The sequence below is a fragment of the Eptatretus burgeri genome, chromosome 8, assembly GCF_056783735.1.
Source record: "Eptatretus burgeri isolate ZD-2024b chromosome 8, Ebu_testis_v1, whole genome shotgun sequence".
In the NCBI taxonomy this organism is placed as follows: Eukaryota; Metazoa; Chordata; class Myxini; order Myxiniformes; family Myxinidae; genus Eptatretus; species Eptatretus burgeri.
The window spans coordinates 89179388-89189389 of record NC_140968.1 but is presented as its reverse complement, the minus strand read 5'-3'; the positions used below and the strand labels follow the sequence as shown (position 1 = coordinate 89189389).

The 10002-nt window shown below is 42.2% G+C and overlaps 1 long non-coding RNA gene across 1 annotated transcript; it reads left to right on the top strand.

Annotated features, from left to right (window-relative positions):
• Positions 1–936: 936 nt before the first annotated feature.
• LOC147022238 (uncharacterized) lies at positions 937–8978 on the top strand. Its single transcript, XR_015060645.1, has 5 exons — positions 937–997; positions 4561–4763; positions 7502–8488; positions 8639–8697; positions 8862–8978. It is a non-coding gene; the product is annotated as an uncharacterized LOC147022238 (long non-coding RNA).
• Positions 8979–10002: the final 1024 nt, after the last annotated feature.

Genomic DNA, 10002 nt, shown 5'->3' with positions numbered 1-10002 from the left:
AGGTGTGCCAAGGAAGGATGTTGCACGATGGAGGATGCCCAGTCGTCGACTGGCTTTGAAGGCCAGATTGGAAATGTTGCTTTCCCAGGAAAGATCATGGCAGATCGTGAGACCCAGAAGCTTGAATGGAAGGACTTTTTCAAGAGGATTGTTGAGAAAGTGGATGGGGGTGGGGGTGGGGGTGTTCCAGATGGTCCTTTCAGATGGTCCTTTCAGAGAGACACAGTGAGAGTGTGAGATTTGCCAGGATTGAAAGACCTGTTCCATGTGTTGGACCAGCTTGTGATTTTATCCACATCTGCAGAGGGTGAAGAGGCTGCTGCTTGCCGATCTGTGGGATGAACCTCACATCCCACACCTTCCTTTTGATTAATTTCCTCAATTTAATTTTTTTTTATTTACCCAAATTTGTTCCCACCTGAGTAAAGTTTTTCTTGAGCCAAGATTTTAAAGAAAGAGAACATTTCATTTTTTCCTTTGAAAATCATCTTGGATATAATTGGAGTGAGGCTTCTTGCATCGTGTTTTTTTTTGTTGCTCAAGGTGAGTGTGAACGTTACCTATAGACGTTGATGAATCATTTGGTACCTGTACCATCTCATTACAGAAAATCGAGTCACCCTTCGAAGAGTTTACTCCATATCATCCTCCAGCAATGCTGAGAAAATCATGTCCCTCCCTCTTGTTGTCCATGATTTGTGAAAATGCAGCAGAGGATCTCCATGCAGGTTGGTGACCACAATGAGAGGAAATTTTGGAGATTTTATTTTGAATCCACAAACGAGTTCTGTAGTCCGGTCTGGGCCGCCGATCTTGTGTTGTGTTCTTGCTGTGGTATTTTTGGGGGGGGAGGGTTGAAAGGTTATGCGGTGTTTTTCTGTGATTCCAATACTTTATTGTACAACGTTTTGTCATCAGGAAATAGTGGACCACCCACGGTTTTAGAATTTTCCAGGAACACCTTGAAGAAACAACGGTAAATGTAACGGCGTCAATGGTAAGTTGTGCTCTCAGGTTTTTCGATGGATGCATAATTGGAAATACAAGCGAGCACTCCTGCCCTCCGAGCCGGAGTGTCTTTCTCAGCCCACCTTGGGTGGGTAATGTACTGCGTCAGTCTTGGAAAAAGCACTTTGTCATTTTTGTAAGAAATTTTTATTGATGAAAACGAATCATAAGATAAATGAACAAGATGTGTAACACCGGCTCCCACCAGAGGTGGCGCTATTTTCCCCACTGTCCATTTTGGAGTGAATTTCAGTGACAGCCATGTTTTCTCCGTGATAGCAGGAATCGGTAAACTCAGTCACAATCGAGAAGTAATTTTCAGAAGTTGGTGCACGCATGATTTGATCATCATTTGATCCTTTCTGTGACTCTCCTAAAGCATGAAATCACAAAGGTGGATTTTCTGCAGACAAAGTCATGGCTGTTCCTTTTCCATTACAATTGTCAAAAACATATAGTTTTATCACATTTTCTAAATATGTGGGAGAATTGACTTGCTGGAAGAGGAATCTCTTTGCAATGAATCTTGTTCACTGGGATACACACACAAAAGAAACACAAGGAACTTTGATGAAGAAGGAGGCAATAGGGTCCATTTAGCCTGCACAACATCTCCAGATCAATTGATTCAAGCAAACAGTTTAATTCAAGCAAACTTCACGTCACTTTCTTTGAAAGGTCTTAATTATCTGGCTATTATAAGGGAGCAACCTCAACCAATGCAGGATATGGTTGTTCACACGAGCCAAACGATGGGACTTCAATATGCCCTCTCTTCACAGCGTCTTTTCTCAGTTTGGAAAGTTCATCTGATGAAGGGAAGCTTTCACTTATTCCTTAAGGCTTGCAACAAATATGTTTCCATCCTGGGCAAAGCTCGAAATAATGAAGTTACAAATCTCAAGGCTGAACTCTCAAGCTCATCTCCTTCCTCCAAGTCATGGTGGTGCTTTGTCAAGTCTTCTCTGGTGTTTGCTCCCCTTTTATCACCCCCCCCCCTCCACTGCCCCCAATCACCTCAACTGGTGTAACTGCAGAAGGAAGGGCAGAATGTCCAAACTCTGTCTTTGCCTCCAAATCTTGGGTTTCTAACCCATCCTGTCCTGTCCCTGTGGCACACCGACATACCAACCCTCACTTTTCCTTTGTACGCTACTCACCCGAGAAGGCAGAGAAAGTGCACTCCGGCCTTGACCCTGCTTCGGTTTTGGGCCCTCATGGCATCGGTGGCCATGTTCTCAAATCCTAAAATCTGGTGTTGCTTCCCTTCCATCTGCACTGTTCAGTCTGTCCTTCTCCTTTGGCACCCACCCCTCTGTTTCAACGTCAGCAAACATCACTACCATCTCCAAGAAAGGGATAAAAACAGACCCTACCAATGATAGGCCAGTGAGCTTGTTTACAATTGCAAGCAAAGTCATGGAATCCATCATTATTGCTGTGTTCCAGTCCATCTTGCTTTCAAACAACTTGATCTCCAACCATCAGTTTGGATTCCGTCCTGGTCCCTCAACTCCGGATATGCTTCTTCTCCAATCTGAGTAGTACTTGGAGGTACCAAATCTCTAATTCGGACCGTCTCTCTGGATATATCTCGGGCATTTGATGCAGTCTGTCATCCTGTATTGTTTTCACAGCTCTCTGGCTTTGTGATAGGAGGCCGCCTTCTTTCCTGGACTCTTGACTTTCACACAGTCAGTGGGTTGACATCAATGGAACCCTCTCCTTCCCTCTTCCAATGGAGGCTGGAGTTCCCCAAGGCAGTGTTTTGGGCCCAGTTTTGTTCCTGCATGAATAACCTATCTGATCACCAACCATCTTTTCTTGCTCATTTCAGTGTGTCCTCCCATCCTCCCTTTCCTCTTATTCTATTTGTTTTCTGCCTTGATTTTTGGCCCACTATTAGACAAACCTTGCTCTTGTCTGAGCCCACTCCTGTGCAGAAAAAAAGAAAAATCTCTGTGAGATCCCTTTGTAATCTCCTTTCTAATGTCTCAAGTCCTGTCTCCTTCATTCGCTGTTCATAGCTTAGTCTATTGAGTCACAGAATCAATATTGTCATTGTACACTGACCCCTCTCTGAGGCAGTCAAGTCCTTCTTCAGATGAGACCTCACTAAACTCCGATAAAATGTTAAAACCACCTTTTTTGATTAATAATTTAACCCCCTGTAAATACAAACAAAAACCCTATTTGCTCGACCCACCTGGCACTGCCCAATCTGCTTACCCCCACCCCCATATCTATTACCACCCCCAGATCCCTCTCGTGTGCAACACGTTCCAAGATTGCTCCTTATAGCATGTAATCTACACTTTTATGATTCTTACCCATCCCCAGCACCTCACATTTGTTTATGTTAAAACTTTGAACCTGAGCGGCCGTTTTTCCAGCCGCTATTCAAACCTCCACATACCGGAACGGCCAGATTTTTCTCCAGGGAGCCCAGGGTGGGGAAGCCAAAAGTCCAAGGAGCTCAGGCTTCAAAGGGTTAAACTGAATCTCCCAATCTGTTGCTCAATGTTTGAAAACATCTTGACTTTTTAAAATCTGATCACCTCCCTCTCCGCTCTCTACCTGACGTCAAAGCTTTATGCCATCTGCAAATTAATAACCCAACACCGAACACCACGGGACAAATCGAAGTAAATTTTGAATAATAATGGTCCAAATACCGAACCCTGGGATACCCCACGACTTATATCCTGTCAGTCATAACTACTTGATGCTTCCTATCACCATGGCGGCTTTCAATTCAGTCAGTCACCTGACGAACCACTCCGCAAGCCCTCACCTTACTATGTCTGACCACTTTCTTTGTGGTGCCTTATCAAATACCTTCTGAAAATCGAGATATACCACATCCATTGCCCCTATTTTACCCAATCAGAAACTGCTTCATAGAACCCAAAGGTGTTGTCCTCATGTCCTTCATGTCCTCAAAGGTGTTGATAAACAGGATGGACGACAATGTCCCCGAGTCGTCGCAAGACCTAAAAGGCACCTGGGATTCTGACCAACCAAGATCTTTCATTGGTCTGACCCTCACAGACTTTCATAACTGCTCAAGCTAGATAGTCAAGGAGATTAAAAAAAAAAAAACAGGATCAAAGTGTTGCTCGGAGATGAGAGTCGTTTGAAAGCTGCAGGTGTAAGGCCGACAAGGAAAAAGACCAAGGAAAGAGCCATTCCCACCAGTTTGTAATGAGCATTCAGCCCAATAACACAACCCAACGGCAGAGGAGAGGTCATGATCTGGAACCCCCAGACCCCCTATTTTTTCAGTGTTCACTCTCAATGACTCATCCTTTACACTTCACTGCTAAACCCTATCACTGACACATTGTTGACATTTGACATCTTCCCCATGCTACCTCCTTCACACTTCCTGCCTGATTTTTGTTTTCTGTCAGCAATTGCCTGATTTCTTTTCTCACCACACACCCTCTCTGTTGCCTTGAATGTTATGGGATGCCAATTGTGGACTTCATTGTCTGATCTCTCCGTCTCTCTCTATCTCCCTCTTTTACTGATGGTCCACGCTCATCACAGAGCGTCGGTGCCATCGAAACAGCTTCCTGAGCAAGGGTTATACTTGGTCGTTTTCCGTCGCCTTCCTTGCAGTAGTTTTGGAAGGAAGTTGGAACTTGGCCATGGTGCCGGCGATAGCTTGCCTTCTCTTCATGAAGGAATGAACATCAGTTCTTGCATTTTCAAAATCGGACAGGACTGATAAATCGGCCTCGTCATGTGGGGTGAGTGGGTTGATTTTTGCCCACGGGGCTGATTTTAAAATTGCTTCGAAATCTTGTGAATTCGTTTTTACCACTCAGCCAGAATTGGCTTAGGGGTATTGTCGTCATAGGCGTTGTCCGGGCGTCCGTCCGGGCGTCTGTCAACTTTTGGTTTCCATCAATTTCGAGGAGAACGCCTTGTCCGATTAAATCCATTTTTGCAGTTTGTGTTGGGGCTGGGTAGAGGAAGTTTCCTTTCGATATTCAGTGCGAAGCGATATCCAATATGGCGGCTAGGGCAGCCATCTTGAATTTGGTTTCTGGACAATAACTTGAGAACGGTTTGACAGATTGATTTTATTTTCATGGCGGTATAATGGGGGTGGTTAGAGGAAGGCTCCTTTCGATATACAGCACAATCCGATATCCAATATGGCGGCTAGGGCAGCCATCTTGAATTTGGTTTCCGGACAATAACTTGAGAACCGTTTGACAGATTGATTTTATTTTCATGGGGGTATAATGGGGGTGGTTTGAGGAAGGTTCCTTTCGATATACAGCACAATCCGATATCCAATATGGCGGCTAGGGCAGCCATCTTGAATTTGGTTTCCGGACAACAACTTGAGAATGGCTTGACAGATTGATTTTATTTTTTATTTTATTTTGCAAAGCAAAAATAAATGTCAAATGACATCACAGATGGGGTGCTCTGCTTTTCTTTTTTTTCTTCTTTTTTTTCTACTCGCACTTGATCTGGTGTTGTGTGTGCGTGCGTGCGTGCGCCGTGCTGCGATTTTCAATATGGCCACCATCTTGAAATTGGTTTGCGTCAAGGGGCTGAGCGGTTACGCCCGCTTTGCGGTGCTATTTTTGTAAATAGTTTTAACATGTGGTCCAAATTGACCAATGTCCGTACAAACTGAACTGCCAAAGAATCTGAATAAACTGAGCCTAATCCTAGCTATGTAATTTCAAAATGTACCTTAAACGGCCCTTCTTGGGGCCAAACACAAAGTTCTGAGAAACAGAACTTTCTGCTCAAGCACAGTACTTTCCCACAATCCTTTTCATTAAAAAGTATAAGAACTAAGTTGTCTTTGTTGTTGTGGATTATTACCTGTAATGACAAATGTTCTGAATAATTTGCATGAATGATGTGCCGGTACAATACATTACATGTATGCCATTGAACTGGGACCATTCAAGTATTACGTACACAAGTCCAACCCATTTCTCCCCTGGACTAGCCCACTATGTTCAACATGTACATGGGGATAAATCTTGACTTTTCACTGCCATTACCTTGTCATGTAGGTTGTACTTGAATGTCCACACTTGGATCCACTAGTAACATAGTAACAATGTCAAAAGATTTATTCTCATAACAAATTTAAAACTTTATTCGCTGCAAAACTATATGACCCAAAAGAAAATCTGAACAGTCGCAAATTTAATGAGTTTATTGATGCATTTTTGTCTCAACAAAACTAATTTATCTACAAGTATCTCTCTCTCCAGTCCAGAAACATAACAGATACATGTGTTCAGTACATTCTACCAAATACTAATGAACTTTAGTATGTTTAGTATTGATGTAAATCTTCAGGCAGAAACCTCCAAAAGTCACTGTCATCAGACTCATCAGATAATTGTGAAAGAGATTCATCCCCTGAGCTACCTGAAGATAAGTCCAACACAACAATATTCTCATCATCTGTGGAGATGGCTTCAACCATGTCATTGTCCGCTTCTCGCGTCCAAAAGGAGACCAATGGTGTTGAACAAAGGTATTTTGTTTTGCCATACAGGTAATCTTAGGTTTTATTTTTCTTTTTTTCACAGCTTAATTTTACGAGGCCGATAAAAGACCCCCTGAAAATCGACCACCGGGTCAATCACGGGGGCGAGGCCGATCGGCCCCATCAAAATGCAAGCCATGCATCATCACTCATCATTTGTTTAATTTGCCATTGAGGATCCCAATTTTTCCCCTGATGAGTTTTTTTCGTCTTCCATATTTCACGTCTTCAGCAAAAATTAAAGAAAAACCCTTTTTTTATTGAAAGAACTTCAATGACTGACTTGCTTTTGTTGAGTGTACCTGCAATGGCTACACTTAACAGGGCTCTCAATATAAGAATTGATCAACTTGTAGAGATATGTGTTAAAAGCCGGGATGGTATCGATATCTTAAAATACATCTGATCAGGTCATAAGATGCAGGAGTGATGATGACCGGGTGGCTCGTTGATAGATTCGTGAGGTTCAAGTTCTTTGGTGAACCTTGTCCTCACATCAGAGATTTTGTCATGATGCTGTTTCTTCCTCTGTGACATGGAGGTGTCGCTGTAAATGTCCACTTCATGGAGACATTGAGTGTTTGAAGTGAAATCTTATTTTGAAATTCAGCAATGATAATGATGTGATCACATCACCTGAGTGTGTGCAATCATCTTGATGAGAATTTATGATAAATAAAAACTCCATGCTCGTTCACCGGAGGGGACAACACGTTTTCTCTCTGTCTGTCCGTCCCACCTGTGATTTTTCAGCCTTTTCTCCTCATACCCTTTAACATATTCACCTGAAACTTTGTGCATGGCTTTATTATGATAAGTTGCAGAAGAAGTTCGAGTTTCACAGCGTTTCATCAATTTTTCACAGAGTTTTGCCATTTTTAGATTGAGAAAATATCACATGTAAAGGAATTCTCACTCCTGTAATTTTGTTTTTGTTCTCATTCGACCTCTTCTCAGAATCCTGCCCTCCAAAGGTTGTTGCTGAAAAGAAAAGAGTCCATGAAGGAGTTGCTGGAATGGAAATGAATTATGAGAACATTGAATCAATACATATTTTCAGAAGTGATGGTGTGCATGGCAATCCAGAATCAGAATCGGTATCATTACCTGTCCAGGAAGAGGTAAGCACCTTGTACTTCATGGTGGTGAATTAATGATTGTTGTGTTGTGATGTGAAGCTGTGAAGCATTTTAGATTTTTCTGCTGAAGATTTCAAAGTAAATTGATCAAAAACAACAGAACATTTTCATCTCTTCTTCGTGATAGTTTTGATGTTTTTTGTTGTTATGCATTTTTAAAATGGAACTCGAAAGAGCAATCAGAAATTGCAGACTCTCACCAAGACTTGTTTTGTGTGTTGGTGTGTTTGTGTTTGTGTGGTTCAGAGATGGTGTATTCACGACCGACGTATGATTATGTTAATACAGCGGCCAAACAGACCTTTCCTGATTCATTGCATGGATTCACGTTCCGATCATGTATATTTTGTAGACGTACACACAATGTTAATAGTACATCCTTTATAGACAGACTTTCATTCTCATCGAACGTACTTTAAAGACGTGCTCACATTCTAATTGTCATACTTTTTCGAGGCACCACACTTTATAGAGAAAAATGATAACATGTATGTAACAATGGCGATCACCAGGTGGTGTTTGTGGCCTAAAAGAGCACATTTTGTGTCGACAGACAGACAAAGTAACAAATGGACCCAAATACAATACCCTCTCGTGAGGGTAACACGTGAATGCCGGAGCTGTGTGATTGTATCGTTCTTGCTGAGTACAGTGTTCGTTTTTTTAAGATAATTCATGTGATTTTTGTTTCCACTCGAGGAGACACCCAAACCCTCACAGGAGATTCAGGTGACGCACAGAGGAACTTGGCAATGCCCGCGCAGGTTCTTTAAGAGACTCAAGCCTCGATGTTTAAGATGTCAAGGTGGGAGGATTGAATAATCAGGGGAATTTGATGAGTACCTTATTTGTACTCGAGTTTCTCTGGAGGAGTATTCAAAGGTTCTTGTTAATCACAAAATAAAACCATGATTTTCCACAATGTGTCATCACACTTATTATTGTCTCCACACAGGCGAGCCAGATGAATAGCAGCCTCGACTCTTCCGACACTTTTAACATGACATCGAAATGGTTCGTTCCGTGTTTTTAATATTAATTGTTGTTGACAAGTTTTCTTTCCTGAATTCCAAAACCCAGTCGAGTTTCTGTTTTTAGACAGCTTTTGAAATTGTTTGACATGCGGACCAGCTGTGAGACTCTCCTCATTTTCTATCTTCTTCACATGGTAAAAACAGCTTCAAAACCTCCTGTTGTGTTGGCGAGAAGCTGCACAAGAAATCCGATATATTAGAAATGTTGATGAAGCTGTCTGTGTGCATGGGTCTGTAGCGTTCCTGTGAAACCCCATTGGCTGGACAGTTGGTATGACTCCACCGGCAATCGTAATTTGGAAAATCATACACCCACCATGTCGGTGCTCTGGTAAACCTTCACGTGTTGTATTTTGCTTTTTACTGATGATGTTACCCTTTGTTTTGGTTCATGAGTTATATGCAAGTACTCATACGTTTAAATATAAAAATAGAACAATTACCTGATATATTTATTAAAAAATAAACCCCTTCGAGAAGCGGTCTAACTTTGCAGTACCTCCTCCTCCTTCCCCCCTCCTCCTCCTCCCCCCTCCTCCTCCCCTCTCTCTTGCCCTCTCCCTCTTCCCCCTCCCTATGCCCCTCACTTCCCCTCCCTCTCACCCCTCACTTCCCTCCCTCTCACCCCTCTCCCTTACCTCTCCCCCACTCCCCTCTCCCCTCACTCCTTCCTTCAATGAATGAATGGATTTCTATGGCAAAAAAAGAAATTGTTGTTTTTACTGTAGAAATCTTTAAACTTTTTTTTCTTTTCTTCCCAAGCAACACTGTAACAGGCAGGCGAGTTTCAAATTATTCTTTCTTGAAGTTCTCTGTTTTAAAACTGATTTTATCAGTCACAGCCGAACATTTGCTTCTCTTTTTGTTGACACGTCACGCTTGTTTCAGGTTTTTAATTTTGCATTTCCGTCATGGATTACACTGTGCCAGGTGTGTTTGAGTGCATTGTTTCCTGATAGGAACAGCAATAGTGACGTAAAGATAATTTGTGTGAATTTTTCTCACCGCAGCCTCAATTTCTCACCCTCAATTCCAGTAGAAGATTCCCGTGAAGTGGAAAGGACTTTCTGAGAGCTTGGACAAGTTATTGAAGAAGCTCAAGTCTCGATGTTTCAGACATCAAGGAGGGATGATTGAATAAGGAGGGAAGTGTGATAAGGACCTTGTTTTGAACTTTTCTGTAGGTTTATCAAATGATCCATATTCATCACAAAACACGACCTTGATTTACCACATTATGTGTGGAATTGAGCTTCCATCCAGCCTTAAATATCAAATAATTGTT